The following is a 14018-nucleotide window of genomic DNA, read 5'->3' as shown; positions in this document are numbered from 1 at the left end:
GAATGGGGAACTCGACCGAAACAAAGTATTGGTTTTCATTATGTGAATATTTTTAAAATCTTAGCTCAAACGGCTGCAAAACATGTTTGCCCAGCACAGGGATATTGAGTTCTATAAGATAAAGCCATAAACATGTTTGTCTGAGTCTTCTATCAAAAGTTACAGCGATTTATATGAAGTTGTACAAAAACGCTTTATTTCGCCAAGACAGTGTGTTTCTCACTGTTACATGCATTTGAATGGGAAACTCACCCGAGACAAAGTATAGGTTTTCATTATGTGAATAATTTTAAAATCTTAGCTCAAACAGCTGCAAATCCTGTTTTCCCAGCACGGGGACCTTGAGTTCTATAAGATAAAGCCATAAACATGTTTGTCTGAGTCTTCTATCAAAAGTTACAGCTATTTATATGAAGTTGTACAAAAACGCTTTATTTCGCCAAGACAGTGCGTTTCTCACTGTTGCATGCATTTGAATGGGGAACTCGCCCGAAACAAAGTATAGGTTTTCATTATTTGAATAATTTTAAAATCTTAGCTCAAACGGCTGCAAAACCTGTTCTGTTTTCCCAGCACAGGGACCTTGAGTTCTATAAGATAAAGCCATAAATACGTAAATCTGAGCCTTCTATCACAAGTTACAGCTGTCTTCATGAAGCTGTACAAAAACACTTTATTTCGCAGAGACAGTGTGTTTCTGACTATTACATGCATTTGAATGCAGTTCTCGCACGAAACAAAGTATAGGTTTTCATTATGTGAATAACTTGAAAATCTTAGCTCAAACCTGTTTGCTCAACACGGGGATACTGAATATTATAAGATAAAGCCATAACTACGTAAATCTGAATCTTCTATCAAAAGTTACAGCTAACTTCATGAAGTTGTACAAAAAGGCTTTATTTTGCAACGATAGTGCGTTTCTGACTATTACATGGGAGACATGTGTCTCTTTATTGTGTTTAAGACACTTTACAGGTCCCTCCCCTAATGAAGAGTAGTGAGCAGCTGATTGGACCATGGAACAGGTGACCACGTTCAAAAAGCCGCTCTGACAGCTCCAGAGGGGAGAGAGAGAGAGAGTGTGTGCAACAAGCGAGTAGCCTGACAGCCGTCGCGGTCCTGACCATGGTTTTCCCAGCCTGTGCTTATCTTGTGTATTTGTGTGAGGGTGAATTGTAAAAGCCGCTCCTAGTGCATTAGCTGAGAGCTTAGGCACTGGTGGGCTGAAGCGGAAGGGGTGAGCTGCCTTTTCTTTTGGAATCGTTTTCTCCTGTTTTCTTGGTCAGGGAGCGAGGGATAGCTCTGTCATTTGTTTGTTCTTTTTCTTTCCTAGGGTTTAGTTAGTCTTTTCTGGTGGGTCTTAGTTGGTTTTGTTTATTATTTTGGCCTGGGCTCACCCTGGAGCTATGCTTCTTGTCCTTAAATAAAATCACCTTTTTTTACTCACAACTGGTTTGGATGTTTGGCTTGGGAACCAGGGCGGGGATTTGTCTCTCTCTCCTCCAACCTTATGTGCGTCCCTACACGCCTAGATTAGGGGCGTAACATAAATGGAGTTCTCACACGAAACAAAGTATAGCTTTTTATTTTGTGAATAACTTAAAAATCTTAGCTCACATAGCTTTAAAACTGTTTGCTCAACGGGGATATTGAATTCTATAAGATAAAGCCATAAATACGTATATCTGAGTTTCCTATCAAAAGTTACAGCTGTCTTCATGAAGTTGTAAACCCTTTATTTCGCCAAGACAGTGCGTTTCTGACTTTTACATGCACTTGAATGGAGTTCTCGCACGAAACAAAGTATAGGCTTGCATTTTTTCAATAACTGGAAGCTCTTGGCTCAAACAGCTGCAAAACCTGTTTCCCCAGCACGGAGATGCTGAATTGTATAAGGCAAAGCCATATTGATCTGTGTCTGAGCCTTCTATCAAAAGTTACAGGTAACTTCATGAAGCTGTACAAAAACACTTTATTTCGCCGAGACAGTGCGTTTCTGACTATTACATGCATTTGAATGGAGTTGTCGCACGAAACAAAGTATAGGTATTCATTTTGTGAATAACTTGAAAATCTTAGATCAAACAGCTGCAAAACCTGTTTGCTCAACACGGGGATATCGAACTTTATAAGATAAAGCCATAAATATGTTTATATGCGTCTTCTATCAAAAGTTACAGCTGTCTTGAATGAAAGCATTATAGCAGCTTACCTCGATCATGTGGTAGAACAGATACATGGGCCACCTACGTGTCCTTCTACGGCAGGAGTAGTTGCCACAAACCTGCAAAACAAAAATAAATGATCAGGTGACATGAACAGATTTATACAGCCATAAGCAAGAGATTCTTCCTGCCTGTGGGCGTCAAACTGGACCCCCCCCCCCCCCCCCCTCCTTACTGTAACTATCAAAACTATCACAGTCTAAAACTATCATCTCATATCAAAACTATTATAATCACATTATCTGACTTTATCAGTTATAACAATGAGAAACGGTAAACAATTTGGCAAATAAATTACTTATAATTGTGCTTACCTGGTCCAAATGATCCACAGTCCCTTTGCATTTGTTATAATCCAGGATGATGTGGGGCTTTCTCTTCCCAGAGTCCTGGACTTGTAGCTCACGGTGCCTGGTGCTCAATAAGACAGCCTTTTTTCTTTGCTTGGGGATGTAGGAAACCACAGCCTTGCCCCCCCCCTGTAGCGACCTGGACGGGAGAGACGATCATCGAATCTTACTGCCCGATTAATTTGCTCAAATCTTTTTTTTTTTTTTGACATGGTAGCATGAAACAGAAGAGCCCTGTCTCCCCATTTCACAGGCTTGTTGTCGTTTCATGTTGAGACCTGTACAGGCCAGCCAGCATCACAAGCCCCATGTAAGCCTGCAACTCCTCATCTATGTCCTTCCAGTCTTTTACTGACCTGTTGCCCCTGCAGGTTGGTGAAATGCAGGATTAGCTGCATAATGTCCTCTGCAAAAAAAAGATGGAAAGTGCTCACAGGGCTGCTGATCCTATACGAATTGCATAATGGGTTGGTCCTGGGGTTAAAATGGGGGGAGGAAAAAATGGCAGGACCTCTTCGTGTGTGGGTTGCCACATGATTTCTCCATTTTTAGATCTCCACTGGCCATCCTCCAGTCTTGTCTCTTCCTCCTGCTCTTCTTCCTCCTTCTCCTCCTCCGCACATGAGCTGCAAAGCTCCTCGGTGCCTGGCAAAAATTCTTCTTCGCTGTCAGAAGTATCTCCACTGCTTGTGGAGAGTGCAAAACTGCAGCAACAGCCTCCTCTAAACTGAGTGCACGCTTCATTGTGTCTGTGCAGAAATGACCACTCAGACCAGGCTGCAAAGTATTCTCATAGACTTCAAAGGTGCACCTGAATAAACATGCTATACCATACATCCAATAAGAGAGAGGAGGCACACTCTTGGTCAAGAAAAAACATAAGCGCACGCCTTTGATCTCTCCCCCCCCCCCTCTCTCTCTTTCTCTCTCTCTCTCTCTCTCTCTCACACACACACACACACATGCACATACATACATACACAATACCATTTTATGGTGGTTAGCTGTTTTATTGTCATGCATTTTACAAGGTAAGATAACCATGTCCTGCATTCAAAACCACTGAAAATGTCTATGGTGGTGCTGTGCCTAATATTGTGCTGGTGTATGCTGGGTAATCGCACAGCTAGCGACTGGGTGACTTTATTCACCCGCTTCGGCTGTTATCAGTCCATATCCCCTAGATATGGACCATCTCCTGCTAGATTGTTCAGAAGGTTGTTATCATCCATCCAGATGGAGGATCACTAACAGGAGCGTGGGAAGACTCCAGAATCCACTCTGGCTGCAATGTGTGTACAGGTAAGACCGTTTAAACGGACAGCATTTATAGAATGACTATTAAAAGTCAGACCAGCGAGTGTCAATAATGTTAATGTGGCTATGTTAGTAATACACCGAGTGCTAATATAACAGCTTTAAGATGCATTTGTAGATGTTATTACGTGTTTTACCGTCTTTATGGTGCTAGCTTAAAGTTACGGTGTAAACGTTAGCTTATATTGGAGTAAAGCTGTTACTGTTTAAACGATGTTAGCACAGAAATATTAGCTTCTGTCATGACTGACGAAGTTACTAGTTAATAAAGTTTCCAGTAAAGTGTTTAATCGCAGCCACAGACTGACAGCAAATATCTCGATTAGCTTCAGTGCATCTGTAATAAATATGTGCAAGTTTCAGTGCTTCGTTTAAACTGTATGATACTTATACTGACCCAGGGTCAGTGTAAAATACAATCCTAGCTGTGTGAACAAAGCCTGGCTCCTTTAATCCTGCATGAAAAACCTCAGGATGCAGGCTATTATTACTCTTTCCTGCTGGCACACCTGTCACACCTGAGAGTCAGCTAGAAACTTACAGTGACGTGGACATCATGCAAAGACTGCCAGACTCTGTAATACTGCAAATGATCAGTGACTCAAGTTAACACTAAACTTTAAACGGTACCTCTGTGTCTCTGTGTGCTGAACATTTAGGATTGAGTCAGGCTGCATCTGTGTTAGTCCTCTGACAGACTGGTGACCTGTCCAGGTGTGCTCTACCTATGACTACTGGGACAGGCTCTAGCTCCTGTAATAGAAATTTTATGTTATTCTCATTTAAAGCATTTAAGTGCTTATGCATATGCTTAGTTGTGACACTGTTATAGACTGTTCAATGAAAGTTTCTAAAACTAGATGAACTTACTTCAGCAGTTTGAGAAAACAACTCCCTTTACAGGTGCTGATAACGTCAAGGGCACAAAACAGCATAACCATTGATCCGTTAGGTTTCATAGCGAGACACGTGAAGTGGCAGAGCTGACATGACTGAACTGTGATGTTTGATGTGTGTTTGCTCTCCTGTGCACAGTAATAAATAGCATGATCACAGCTCTTTCTGTGTTGCAGACTTTATTAAAAAAATTCCATGACATCTACTATAACTGAACCAACCTGGTGCTCTTCATTTATGGAGGCTGTTGAGTCTGAATGTTGGATGTTGTGTATCTCGTGTTCTCTGGGCTTTGTTGTCCTCAGTCTTTTTGCAGGATCAGAAAACAAAACCGGGAGGCGCGTAAATGTTTCTTCTCCATGATGTTTCTTCAAATGTTTCTTCTGGATGATGATATGACCGTGACACGGGATGCCACCTTTGGTCTTGTGACGAAGCAAAGCTCAGGAAGAAGTGTGATTAAATGGTACCCACATGTTGAGAAGGGTGTACAGGGCACCTGCAGCCAAATCCAAGCTTCAGCTTAGTTGTAGTTGCAGAATGCTATAGGACTGAGACATCTAAGGCATCAAATGTTTGATTAAACGGATGAAAAAGAGAAGTTTTTTCCCTATAATTATCACTTCTTAAAATCTGTAGCAACTTCAAGTCTGTCAGCATGCTGAGCATGCTCAGAATGTGACAATATATTTTTGTTCAATATTTAATTTCTTTCAGTTGCAATTGTTAAATGAAAAAATATATATTCTTATAATTTAGCAAACGAATTTATCAAAAAAAAACAAACATATATCTGTATTAGTTTTAGTAAATTAATTTGACACCTGTATTGAAAATACCATATTGTATTCATACAGAATCAGTATGGTATCATTGTTTGTCTGTTCACTGATTGTTGAAGCTAAGAGCTACTTTGATCTTTTTAGATCTAAAGTATCCAAAGTTGAGTTCTAATGTTTCTTCACCCCTGTGTGTGTGATATGTGATTTCCTACATGCTGGCAGAGCAGAGCAGCAGTTTGTGCTCACAGATGGTGACGGTGTGGAGAGACGGTGGTATTTCCTCAGAAGAACCAGCAGAGTCACAAAGGACACCAGTCCATCTCACCACCTTGACTTGCTGACTGATGTTCGTCTGCACTGCACAGAGGAAATCAACTGACCGAGGTTTGTCCAGTGACGTGTTATGAAATGTATATTTGTTTTATGCTTACAGATATGTTTTTCTTGACAGAGGCTCTGCAGAGGTTAGACAAAGCAGAGAAAACATGTGCTTTACATTTTACTGTGATTTATTGAGATATTTGTTGCCTGATGTTCAGCAGGAATGGAGAAATAGAATCAAAGGGAGATGTTTTTCCTGTTTTTGTAATGATGTAAGTAAATCTTCAATATTATTTATTTGCTTGGTTATATTAGGAGCGTTTCTGAGTGAGGGGGAGAGGAGTCATCATCCAGGTAAAGTGACGTGGATCAGTGGATACACTTGTCTCCCCTTTAAAGGAGACGATCCAAGTCATCCTTAAATGTTAGCGCTTTCAAATACACAAACATTTTTAAAGGACAAAAATGAACATCCAACTTTGACTGTAATACAAAATAAATCTTTGCATGTGTGTTTTCAAACTCTCAGATGGGCAGTATATCAGTCTTGGACTGTCTAACCTGCCGGAGCAGCACTGAATGACCATCGCACGAGCATGTTCCTGCAACATTCAGCATCTGATCCTTCATCTGTGTGCTTCTGCTTTTGGTAAGTAGAGTTACCCAACTCCAGTAACTCTAAACACATGCCATCCATTTCTAACGGCCTGGTTACTTCCTGTCAGTTACTTTAGAAATCATGTGGTCACCTGACCTAACACTGTTTCTTCTTCTTCCCCTTAATGTTGAAGTGTCAAATGTCAAACAGCTGGAGAGGAAACTACACCAGTGTACTGGGATGTTTCAGCAACACGTGCCAGATGCTGTTCCTTCATGGTGACATCACCAGAGACAGTCCCGCCCACCTCAGGACCCATTGATTATGATGATCTGATCCATCAAACCCCCAGCAGGTGAACTTTATTCATGACATAACACCGCAACAATGTAAAAAATTAAACAGCAACAGTCTAAATGTAAAGTGCATTCTAAAGTCCTCTTCAATAAATTGTATGCAAAGAGTCATTCAGGTCACTACAGAACCCAGAGTCTTCATCATTAAATCTCTGGTTGCTTCATTTTTCTATCCTATATCAGATATTTTAAAGGTTAGCTTAGGTAAAGTTCCATTCTCATGGTGAGGCAAAGTGCTTTATGTGTGTGTGTGCGTGTCATGAACGGCTATAAAAGGCCTATAATTAAAGAACAAAGTGGGGTTTGAGTTCGAGTTGCGGCAGACTGTCACTACTTGTAAATGGAACGCAGCCTTCCTACGGCGGACAGCTAATAACAGGAATCGGACGCGGTCCAGCCAAGTCCACAGCAACCACCATAGCAACCGCCTAGCATGACCTTAAAAACATATTCTGTCTTCATAACTATCAAAATCGTGAAATGATTTGCAAAGTGTGAAAGTGTTACAGCTGCAGAGAGCTATGGCGGTATCTATGGAAGCTGTTTACATAGCTAATAATATACGATGTAACCATGGAGACAGTTAGTCACTTGAGCTAGCGGTGCATGTTTACTACAGTGAATAAGGTGATTGAGTGCACAGCGTCCACACTCTGCAGGGGGTAAAGACATTACTTCAATATTATTTTATATTGATATATATTAGTCTTCTGTTGACCATCACCTCAGGTTCACCATTACAGTTTCAGATTACAGATGCACACTGTCTAAACACATTCAAAAACTCATGTCTCAGAAATAAGCACAGCTGTTCATGTTTGTCATTAGAGTTTTATTTGTAAGAAAATTATGAACTTCATATTGTGCATTAAATAAAAGAACATTTCACAACTCTGAGTCAACAGAAACAGGTAACAGAAATGTCTCTAATGTGTACAGTGTAGTGTAAGCATTAAAAGATCATAAAGGAAAAACTAACATTTATGTGAAACTAATTGTAATAAAAAATGAGCAGGTGCTTTATAGATTTAAAAGAAAGAATCTGAAAACAACACTTTTTTGGTCTAAGTGATCAAAGTAGAAAACAGAACTGATGTTCAAGAACAAACCGTAGCTGCACTAATATTACACATCTTGATCGTTGTACTGAACAGACATGTTGCTTTTAAAACCACATGCAGTGTGTGACCATGACTGTTCACTGAGACCATGAACGCCACTTCGCTGAAGCATTCTTCTTCTTCTTCTTGCCATTAAATTGGAAGCAGAAGCAGCACGAGCTGATTTGATCTACTGAAAGGAAAAAGCAGAACATCTGAGTTGAAACCAGTCAGCTGAAATCATTAAGACAGGAACAAATTCAATGCAGTGTCTCAAGTGGCTTAGCCTGTTACAACTGTTGATACAAGCTAAATACGGTTAACACACAGTGTCAGGGAGCTCCAGTGTGGGAACTAGTGGCTTTAGGTTTGTAGTCATTTAACTTTCATCCATTCATTCATTTAATTCAGGAGGAAGAAATGCCAGGTTGGTGCAGGCTGGTTTCATGCATTTGGTCCCATGCTGTCTTTAATTAAATGACTTGGTTCATTTTATGGCTGGGCTGTATGTGGGGTTATATCATGTTATTTGGGCAGGAGTACCTGTCCCCTGTTAGACTTAGAAAGTTTCTCCATAAGTAGAGTTTCTAACTCTTCTAGCACATCTGTGGCTGACAGCTTTTTGGTGGCTCTTTTTACCCCACACTGGTTGTGAGTGTGTAAATAGCCCCACTAGTTATTTTGGGTTGCAGTTAACTAGGGAGGAAGGGGTGGGTATGCCATGATTAGGTGAATAACAATTATATGTGATACATAAATTTCACAATGCATGCATATATCTCTATCAATTAAACCTGGCCTGAGGGCTGCCATTTTTTACATTCAGTTATTTCTCTTAGAAATGTTGGAACTAAATAATGAATGTGTTACAGTTAAAGTGAAACACTGGTCAGTGTAAATGGCTCATTGGGACACAGAAACCTTTAAATTAAACCTGATATCTAGTGTCAAACAATATCAAAGCTGTAAAAGATGTTTACATTCAGAATTTATAAAACTATGATTGTAAATAAATTCAAACAAGTGAGCTTTTCTCTTTGTGCTGAATATCAACACTGTGGTTTCTTAGACTGTAAGCTTTACTTTAGTGCAACCAGTTGCAGAAGCTGCCACTCCAAATGTCTTTTGATAACAAGAAAAAAATACCTTTTCAGTACACGGCCTGAAGTTCTTCTCCGAAATCTTCTGCAATCGGCTTTGTCTGCTGGTTTGAAGACAATAAACCACAAAAAAGATGATTTAGTCACTTTGTCTGCGTCATGCAGCTCGAATGTGTCGTGTAACGATGTTGAATAGCCGTCGTTATCCCTCTGCTTTGAGCCTTTTATCAAAAGTTACAGCTAACTTCATGAAGTTGTACAAAAAGGCTTCATTTCGCCGAGACAGTGCGTTTCTGACTATTACATGCATTTGAATGGAGTTCTTGCACGAAACAAAGTATAAGTTTTCATTATGTGAATAACTTGTATTTTACACTGACCCTGGGTCAGTATCAACTTCATGAAGACAGCTGTAACTTTTGATAGAGGACTCACACACACATATTTATGGCTTTGCCTTATAGAATTCAGCATCTCCGTGCTGAGGAAATAGGTTTTGCAGCTGTTTGAGCTAAGATTTTCAAGTTATTCACAAATTGAAAACCTATACTTTGTGTCGGGCGAGAACTCCATTCAAATGCATGTAATAGCGAGAAACGCACTAACGTGGTGAAATAAAGCGTTTTTCCATAAACTTCATAAAGACAGCTGTAAATTTTGAGAGAAGACTCGCACACACATTGGGGGGATATTGAAGTCTATAAGATAAAGCCATGAATATGTTTGTCTGAGTCTTCTATCAAAAGTTACAGCAAGCTCTATGAAGTTGATGAGAAACGCTTTACTTCGCCAAGACAGTGCGTTTCTCACTGTTACATGCATTTGAATTTAGTTCTTGCCCGACATAAAGTATAGGTTTTAATTTGTGAATAACTTGAAAATCTTAGCTCAAACAGCTGCAAAACCTATTTCCTGAGCACTGAGATGCTGAATTCTATAAGGCAAAGCCATAAATATGTGTGTGTGATTCTTCTATCAACAGTTACACCTGTCTTCTTGAAGTTGATACTGACCCAGGGTCAGTGTAAAATACAATCCTAGCTGTGTGAACAAAGCTTGGCTCCTTTAATCCTGCATGACAAACCTCAGGATGCAGGTTATTATTACTCTTTCCTGCTGGCACACCTGAGAGTCAGCTAGAAACTTACAGTGACGTGGACATCATGCAAAGACTGCCAGACTCTGTAATACTGTGAATGATCAGTGACTCAAGTTAACACTAAACTTTAAACAGTACCTCTGTGTCTCTGTGTGCTGAACATTTAGGATTGAGTCTGCATTGACTTTATTTATTGAGACTTTAATGTGCTAAAAGCAGGTTGAAGACAGCTCAGAAACATTTGAAGATTAAAATTTAGCATTATGGCTGCTGGTGGTTTGTAAAGCCTATACTCAGCTGTAGTTTTTGTTACTAATTTATGTTTGTTGTTGTTTAACACAGATTTCAGAAGAGCAAATATGCTTAATAGTTTAACTAGATTTCATTTGTCAGTGTGGGACTGCTGAGTCACCTGAAGAACTCATTTCATTCATTCTCCACATGATGTTCATATACAGAAATGTTTCACAGGAACTGGTTCCTCCCAAACTGTGAACTAGTGTGTTTCCATAGATTATCTCTGTATGAATGTACTTTTAAATGAAGGCAAGTGTTTGTCCTTTTTTGTTCCTCAGTTACAGTACGTGATATCTTGATATCAGGCGGTCAACACTGGGGGAAGACAAGAAGCAGACGTACTTCCAAGAGGGAGCTGCAGTGAGGACACAGCCAGGTCACTGAGGTCAGAGGTCAGAATCTGAAACAGCTCAGGTTTATATTTTAGGGGTTATAAAAAATCAAAATGTATTTATGAAGAAACCTTTAAATAATAGTCATAATTATGATTATTATAAGAAATATCAAACATTTAAGTGGATTTTCTGTTACACATATTGTATTAGCCCTGCAATAAACTGGCAGCCTGTCTTTGTCCTGTATCAGCTGGGATAGGCTTCATCCTCCCGCAACCCTGAATTGGATACATTGTATTCCAATTATGTAATCTGATCATTTACAAACTCAAGGTATCTAATCAAAATGTAAGTAATAATTATAAAATGGGAAAGCAGAAATAAGTGTGACATAAATGTAAATGTGTTAGCTGACATAGAGGACAGCTACATGTAGTCTGAAAAACCTTTGTTGTCAAGTTTGCAGGTATATCAGCACGAGACATTCTTACATAGAAGAGTCTGTTAAAGTCTCTAACTCAGCGAAGCATTATTGGTCCCGTCTGTTTGGATAAATATAGTAAGTTGATGTTTGTCCATTTATTGACACATTTTCTTAAGTGCTTATCCAGTTCAGGATCACAGTGGAGCTGCAGCTGGATATGTTCATTAAATAAACCTTACAAAAGTTAACAATAAACCTGCATCCATGTACGTTGTTGTCCACAGGATAAGAAAATCAAACTGGAACACTGTGGAACATGTTAATAAATGTTTGTGTGTTTATGCCTGTGTCTTTCACAGGAGGCGCTGGAAGGTTTCCCTAATAGTTCCTGGTGAATCAAAGCAGAACCATAAAGGTTGCTGGATTGCATGATGGCCTTACCCCTGAGCAGTCATCCTGTTAAAGGAGGAACCAGTTAGAAGCTGTTTTCAAAGTAGCTGAGCAGATTTCATCTCAAGTAAGCGATTAACTGTTTGTTCATCTGTTCTGCCACTTAAAGAGCATTTAAGGACGTCTTTCGAGTGTCCAGCTGAATTAATTCTACTGGCTCTCATGGTCATTTGTTATTATAGACATATTTTTCATGTTCATCCAGCTATTTAGTAAATTCTATCTATTTAGTAATATCCGTCAGCTATAAAATGTAATATAGATATAAAAAATATCTAAATATCTCCTGCACTTTATATTTTAATGATGTAAGTCTGTTATCGTGTTACATTAGCATTCCTCACATATCAATGAGATGCTGTACAGTACAATCCTACTGACGCAGCAGAGGGATAACGACGGCTATTCAACATCGTTACACGACACATTCGAGCTGCATGACGCAGACAAAGTGACTAAATCATCTTTTTTATGGTTTATTGTCTTCAAACCAGCAGACAAAGCCGATTGCAGAAGATTTCGGAGAAGAACTTCAGGCCGTGTACTGAAAAGGTATTTTTTTCTTGTTATCAAAAGACATTTGGAGTGGCAGCTTCTGCAACTGGTTGCACTAAAGTAAAGCTTACAGTCTAAGAAACCACAGTGTTGATATTCAGCACAAAGAGAAAAGCTCACTTGTTTGAATTTATTTACAATCATAGTTTTATAAATTCTGAATGTAAACATCTTTTACAGCTTTGATATTGTTTGACACTAGATATCAGGTTTAATTTAAAGGTTTCTGTGTCCCAATGAGCCATTTACACTGACCAGTGTTTCACTTTAACTGTAACACATTCATTATTTAGTTCCAACATTTCTAAGAGAAATAACTGAATGTAAAAAATGGCAGCCCTCAGGCCAGGTTTAATTGATAGAGATATATGCATGCATTGTGAAATTTATGTATCACATATAATTGTTATTCACCTAATCATGGCATACCCACCCCTTCCTCCCTAGTTAACTGCAACCCAAAATAACTAGTGGGGCTATTTACACACTCACAACCAGTGTGGGGTAAAAAGAGCCACCAAAAAGCTGTCAGCCACAGATGTGCTAGAAGAGTTAGAAACTCTACTTATGGAGAAACTTTCTAAGTCTAACAGGGGACAGGTACTCCTGCCCAAATAACATGATATAACCCCACATACAGCCCAGCCATAAAATGAACCAAGTCATTTAATTAAAGACAGCATGGGACCAAATGCATGTAACCAGCCTGCACCAACCTGGCATTTCTTCCTCCTGAATTAAATGAATGAATGGATGAAAGTTAAATGACTACAAACTTAAAGCCACTAGTTCCCACACTGGAGCTCCCTGACACTGTGTGTTAACCGTATTTAGCTTGTATCAACAGTTGTAACAGGCTAAGCCACTTGAGACACTGCATTGAATTTGTTCCTGTCTTAATGATTTCAGCTGACTGGTTTCAACTCAGATGTTCTGCTTTTTCCTTTCAGTAGATCAAATCAGCTCGTGCTGCTTCTGCTTCCAATTTAATGGCAAGAAGAAGAAGAAGAATGCTTCAGCGAAGTGGCGTTCATGGTCTCAGTGAACAGTCATGGTCACACACTGCATGTGGTTTTAAAAGCAACATATCTGTTCAGTACAACGATCGAGATGTGTAATATTAGTGCAGCTACGGTTTGTTCTTGAACATCAGTTCTGTTTTCTACTTTGATCACTTAGACCAAAAAAGTGTTGTTTTCAGATTCTTTCTTTTAAATCTATAAAGCACCTGCTCATTTTTTATTACAATTAGTTTCACATAAATGTTAGTTTTTCCTTTATGATCTTTTAATGTTTACACTACACTGTACACATTAGAGACATTTCTGTTACCTGTTTCTGTTGACTCAGAGTTGTGAAATGTTCTTTTATTTAATGCACAATATGAAGTTCATAATTTTCTTACAAATAAAACTCTAATGACAAACATGAACAGCTGTGCTTATCTCTGAGACATGAGTTTTTGAATGTGTTTAGACAGTGTGCATTTGTATGCTGAAACTATAATGGTGAACCTGAGGTGATGGTCAACAGAAGGCAAATATATATCAATATAAAACAATATTGAAGTAATGTCTTTACCCCCTGCAGAGTGTGGACGCTGTGCACTCAATCACCTTATTCACTGTAGAAAAGGTGACTGACTGTCTCCATGGTTACATCGTATATTATTAGCTATGTAAACAGCTTCCATAGATACCGCCATAGCTCTCTGCAGCTGTAACACTTTCACACTTTGCAAATCATTTCACGATTTTGATAGTTATGAAGACAGAATATGTTTTTAAGGTCATGCTAGGCGGTTGCTAT

General features: G+C 39.2%; 2 long non-coding RNA genes across 4 annotated transcripts; one reads left to right on the top strand and one right to left on the bottom strand.

The window, feature by feature from the left end:
- The first annotated feature begins 3535 nt into the window (after positions 1–3535).
- LOC145432306 (uncharacterized) lies at positions 3536–13649 on the top strand. 3 transcript variants are annotated; one of them, XR_013912590.1, is made up of 9 exons: positions 3536–5258; positions 5802–5958; positions 6211–6319; positions 6425–6544; positions 6687–6848; positions 10724–10837; positions 11564–11721; positions 12149–12206; positions 13160–13649. It is a non-coding gene; the product is annotated as an uncharacterized LOC145432306 (long non-coding RNA). The 3 variants fall into 3 exon arrangements; XR_013912588.1 differs by having other exon boundaries at positions 3537–5258; positions 5797–5958; XR_013912589.1 differs by having other exon boundaries at positions 3538–5258; positions 5797–5958; positions 6211–6249.
- LOC145432307 (uncharacterized) lies at positions 7661–9433 on the bottom strand. Its single transcript, XR_013912591.1, has 2 exons — positions 9096–9433; positions 7661–8142 (listed from the first exon to the last, which is right to left on the bottom strand). It is a non-coding gene; the product is annotated as an uncharacterized LOC145432307 (long non-coding RNA).
- Positions 13650–14018: the final 369 nt, after the last annotated feature.

This window comes from Astatotilapia calliptera, chromosome 12 (assembly GCF_964374335.1).
Source record: "Astatotilapia calliptera chromosome 12, fAstCal68.1, whole genome shotgun sequence".
Classification (NCBI taxonomy): domain Eukaryota; kingdom Metazoa; phylum Chordata; class Actinopteri; order Cichliformes; family Cichlidae; genus Astatotilapia; species Astatotilapia calliptera.
This window is presented reverse-complemented; position numbering and strand designations above follow the sequence as displayed.